Source organism: Cynocephalus volans, chromosome 5 (assembly GCF_027409185.1).
Source record: "Cynocephalus volans isolate mCynVol1 chromosome 5, mCynVol1.pri, whole genome shotgun sequence".
Taxonomy (NCBI): Eukaryota; Metazoa; Chordata; class Mammalia; order Dermoptera; family Cynocephalidae; genus Cynocephalus; species Cynocephalus volans.
In genome coordinates this window covers 98,768,352-98,774,351 of record NC_084464.1, presented here as the reverse complement: position 1 = coordinate 98,774,351, position 6,000 = coordinate 98,768,352, and positions in this window count along the sequence as shown.

Below are 6,000 nucleotides of genomic sequence, written 5' to 3'. Positions count from 1 at the left end.
TTGAAACAGTGTGTTTTTCTTCACAAATTTTCCAATCTACATCTCCCATATCTTCTATATTTTATTATTTTGAGGACGTTATAAAATAGTAAAAAATATTAACTTTTTTGTTAACATTTTTGTTAATAAATGTTAGCAAAAAGTTAATATTTATTGATATTTGCTATTAAAAATTACGGTGAGAATATAGAAGCCAAAGTAAATAAAAGTTTAAATGGGGAAGAGCTTGGGAGGATGGAAAAGAGTTATATGACCTTGCTGGGATGGTTTAATAATTTGTACAGTTTTTCTGTAGAACGCTGTTCTAGATATTGGATTGGAGAAAGCTGGGAATTAAATAACTGTCATTATTTTCATTTTAATTTCAATGCTTTCACGTGAATAACACTAATAAGATACTAAACACAGAAAAAACAACCTACAGAGAGGGAGAAAATATTTGCAAACTGTGCATCTGACAAAGGATTAATGTCCATAATATACAAGGAACTCAAACAACATAATAGTAGAAAACAAATAATCTTATTAAAAAATGGGCAAAGGAAGATATAAAATGGTCAACAGATGTGAAAAAAAGCTTGACATCACTATGCATCAGGAAATGCAAATCAAAACCACACTGAGATATTATCTCACCCCAATCATACTGGCTATTATAAAAAAGACAGAGAATAATGGATGCTGACAAGGATGCAGAGAAGAGGGGCACCCTTCTTTCTGTAGTAGTCTGTCAGTGGGACTGTAAATTGGTGCAGCCATTATGGAATATGGTAAGGAGGCTCCTCAAGCAACTACAGATAGAACTGCCATATGATCCAGCAATCCCACTGCTGGGTTTATACCCAAAGGACTGGAAATCATCATGTGGAAGGGACATCTGTACTCCCATGTTTATCGCACTCTTTTTACAATAGCTAAGAGTTGGAACCAATCTAAATGTTCATCATCAGATGACTGGACAAGGAAAATGTGGTATATTTACACAATGGAATACTACTCTTCCATAAAAAAGAATGAAATCCTGCCATTCACAGCAACATGGATGAACTTATGAATATTATATTAATTGAAATAAGCCAGGCACAGAAAAAGAAATACCACATGTCTTCATGTCCTCACTCATAAGTAGGAGCCAAAAAAATAATCAGTTAAATTAAAAAAGAAAGAAAGAAAGAAAGATGCAACAATAATATGCTTAACTTTCAAAAGGAGAGTACAGAACTGAAGTTACCAAAAGGCGGTGAGAAGGGGTAGGGGGAAATCAGTAAAGGGCCATGAAAAATGATTACATTGTATAATGTTTAATATACGAATTATCCTGATTTGAGCATCATATATTGCACACAGGTTTTGATATTCAAGTCTGTACCCCACAGACATGTACAATCAATTATGTTTCAAAAAAAGAATATATCACTCACCTTTCCTTTGTGTAACTCCTAACATAAATTCCATATAAATTCATATTTATTGATTGTCAATCTCATTTATGAGGGTACTATTTTTCTGGAATTTACCTTAAATATATCTGTACATGCACAATATATTTATGTTAATTTTTATGTGTTTAATTATTCAGAGAATAAGTCTAGATTCATTAAAAAGCTTACAAAAGAATTATAATAATTATAAGAAATATTGTCTGCACCCTAGTTTCAAATAACTGGCTTTACATTTATGCAAATAGAATTAAGAACATATATAAACTAATTTTTTTTTTAACTTTCCATCACAACTTGCTCCATCAAGTATTTGGGATATCCACAAAGTAATATAGTTTAAATAGGAAATGTTTCCAGAGGAAATAGGTTTTGAGATAAGTGTTGAGAGGACATGTGTCAGGCCGTGACTTAGGTTAAAGATGTGAACGAAAGACCTCCAAAGGCAGAAAATGTCATGCCAATATCATTGCAAGGAAAATTTCTTTCTACTGTTAGAAGAAATGCAAAAATAATTATTTGCTACATTATAGGAATTGTTGTTCTTGATATGTAAGAAAGGGAACTTTAAAGAGACATTGTATCGAAAGCCTCAGAAACCTCTGAGCGAACGTGGCCACTTATATTAACATAGTAATAGCAATTGTTTGGAGGAAGTGTACGATACAATTATTCTATCAGCTCTAATCTGCAATAGAAAATACGTAGAAAGTAATGAATATCTATGTTAACTGACAGTTTTTGAATAAGAGCAGAGACATGAATTTTACAGCTAATTCGTGATATTGTGGATGATGTCTTAATTTCAAGGATGGTTGATTGCACTTCATTGCTGTACTTGGAAAAAATAGTTTCCTGTAAATTATTCAAATTATACAGTTTCACATTTTCAATTAACTATGCTTTATTGATTTCTATCAGTGATGCACATGTTCATAACTTTTTAAAAATTTTAACCATATTTCTAATTACTTTGTAGTCCCATATAATTTCTTGATAACATGATAGACTCCTTTAAAATCCTGAAGGTACATTCAACTAAATCTTCATCATGACTGACAAGCTGCAATTTTATCTGACAATGATATTTTAAAAGGTATCTGAAAATATACTAATTATATTTTTCTCAAAAAGATTTAAGATAGCCATTAATTAGTACATTTGATGTTTTATCTCTTGTCACTGATAATTATTTTGTCAAGGTGGTAAATATACACCTACAATTCTTTCCGTTTTTAATGAGTCACTAAGTTTGCAATACTTGAATTCAAAATTTGAATTCCAAGTGGCAAAAGTCCCATTAGAAATGTTTGTAGAACATACATCCCATTTAAAACTTCTATAGATTTAAAATGTGCTTAGCCATAAATATATGCTCATTTCAAGGAGTTTCTCATAGAAGTGCAAGTAGCCTATAAATGCCTTCACATTTTCCATGCTAATGTGGGTGCTACTATAAAATTGGAAAATATACTGCAACAATTTTTATTCAATTTGCAGTTCTCTGCCTTTAACATTAGTAACACAGTGAAAGCGCATAAGTTTTCCTTGCTCATTTGACTAAAATATCACCATATCTAGGTCCCAAACTGCTCAATTTAAATGTATGTCCTAGTATTTTACAGTGAAGTTGTTTCTTAGGGCTAGAAGCATAGCAAAAAATAGAAAGCCATTTTCTTTTTCTTATTCAGAACCAACTTTACATATTTCAAATTTGTCTATTATTAATTAAACAAAGCTTTATGTCTTACTCACTAGATGACAGACACTCTTCTACATGAATGAAAAGATGAATAAGACATGAATCCTACTTATAGATGAAAATAATGTGCCCCTGTTTTTTTTTCTTAATATCTCCAATATTTTGACCAAGGATTTTTCTTTCTAGTCTCATGAAAATTATTTTTAGAAATATTTTTTGTGTTTGAAATTTGCCAGCAATATAACAGTCCCTGTGGCAGATTGCAATGACCACAGTATTTTGTAACTCATCCCAGTAAGAGGTAGAATTTCTCTTAATAATATTGATTGGATCATCACATACTGTACACAAACACTGATAGTCAACTCTGTACCTCATGAATATGTATAAATACAAATAATAACAAAAAAGGGGGTAGAATTTATTCCCCCACCTATTGAATATTGGTTGACCTGGGGGACTTGACTTAACCAATAGTATATGGTGGAAGTAACAGGTCTGTGAGTTCTGGGGCCTAATCCTTAACAGATCTTGCAGCTTCCTCATTTGCCCTTTTGGAATGTTGTCCTTAGAATGCCAAGTAAGAAAGTTAGTTTGGCTTACTGGAGGAAAAGGGGACACTTAGAGGAAAACTGAGGTGCACAAGAAGACAGACAGCACACAACTGCCCGATGTAAGTGAGGCCGTCTTGCCCCATCCAGTCCAAATGGAGCATTCAGATGACTGAAGCCACATAAGTGATCCCAGTTGAGATGAACAGAACAACCAGAGCCCGGATCAAGTTGTTGTTATACAGAATCTCTAACAAATAACTGCTGGTTTTAATTCACCACATTTTAAGGTGGCTTATTCTTTAGCAGTAGATGATTGAAACTGACACACACACTTGCTTTCAACTGGATTCATCAATTTCCACTGTCTTCACAAATTAGGATTTGTTCAGAGTTCCTCTGTTGCGGTCCTATCATCCGCACCTATAAAACTTCAACAGTTCTTTTTCCCCATATGTAGACTGTTTTCACACTCATGTGGAGACATTATTTGTTCTGTCTTCCTTAAGAAGAAAATCCCCAATTTTGTGTATTTTCTACTAAATGACAGAAAGAAGGGCATTGGCACTTTAAAAAAATAGATGTTAGAAAAGGAGGAGTATTTGCATCACAAATTCCTCTCTGGCATTCAGAGGTGACATCTTTCCTATTCAACCATGACAGAGCTTAAGAATTTGTACACAGCTCCCGGGCCAAGCATTACCAATGGACCTAAGCTGGCACATGAGATACTACTCATATTTTACATCTAGCCATTCCCATTAGCATGATCTCTGCCACACTGGGGCTATTCTTAATTGTTAGGTGACTGCTACATACCTGTAGGGTCAGCCTGAAAAGAGCAAAATTAACAATCTTGTTTATATTAAACTATTTTGATCTCTTAACCCCTATTTTAAGACAGCATTGTAATGTGGGTACTTCAAAAAGTTCAGGGAAACATTTGTGTTATCTTTTAATTCTGGTTTTCAACAAACTTTTTGAAGTACCCTTGTATTTAACGTTTATTCACTATTCTGTAAAGTTTCTGAATTTCACTTTTCCTTCAAAGTGTTTGAGGAAAAATTATTCTCTCTTTTGTTTAATCCTTGATTTTGGTATATCAAGATTAGGCCAAAATTTCCAGAGTTAGTAAGAACTGAGGCTACTACACATGAGATCAATGTTTCATAAATATTTCTCAGAAAGCTTTAAATTTGGTCTTTTACAATTTTTGATTTTTGTTTTTATTTTATTCCTTTGAGAATGTGGCTAAACTTATGAAAATCATTGCCTAATACAATGTAATGCCTGTGAGTAACAGCTGCATATAATTTATAACTGAGAGAAAGCATGCTTTTAATAATTTGGGAGCTCCATTAGGAACATTTGCTGTCTCCAGCCCACATTCTGAAATCTCACAATTATTTCAGTGGCAGCTTTGTTTGTTGAAATCAAACACTAAATTTATCTGAATTTATGCCATAAATTGGTAACACCAACTATTTTGATAAAACAGTTATTTTTATATTACTTGTTTTATATTAGAAATGAACAGTTATTAATTTGTATCCATCTAATGTAATTATTTTAGTATATTGCACCATATCAGAGATGGTACAGAGTAATCATCTGCTACCATCAAGTATTTGAAACAACTTTACATTGAATCTATTGCATTAATTCTTTAAATAAAAAGGTTTTTATATAATACATGCTAATAATGATAATATAATAATATATATAAAATTCTATATGTATATCATCGTATATATGTTATGTATATTATAAACATGAGTATATGTATTTATATAAAAATGAAAATGTGTATTATAAATATACACATATATATTTCATAGGCCATAATTAAAGAAAAATAAAATGTACACATCTTATCCAATTATTTTGGTGAAATGTTTTTATTTACTAATTGTATAGTGACACTTTTTTCCTACTAAATTTCATGTCAAAGCATTATTGTTTAAATTTAGAAACCCAATATGAGAATTTAACTATGATAAAATAATTGCTTTACAAGAAAATTAGTACTACCAATCAACTAAAAGCACAATTGCAACAAACTTGCTTAGAGCTTGGGAATTTTCTCTACTTAAATGAAAATAAGAAACAGTAATCTATGAAATAAGTTGCAAAATAAATATTTTGTGCCTAGAACAAATTTCATAATACTGATGATCCTAGATAAATACTTCGTGAGAGGAAACTCAGTATATATAAAGGAGATATTCAGGATAGATATTTATGTATATTTTATAGACACATTATTTAAAATCAAACGACTTTGATTTAGATGGATGGGATGAAATGT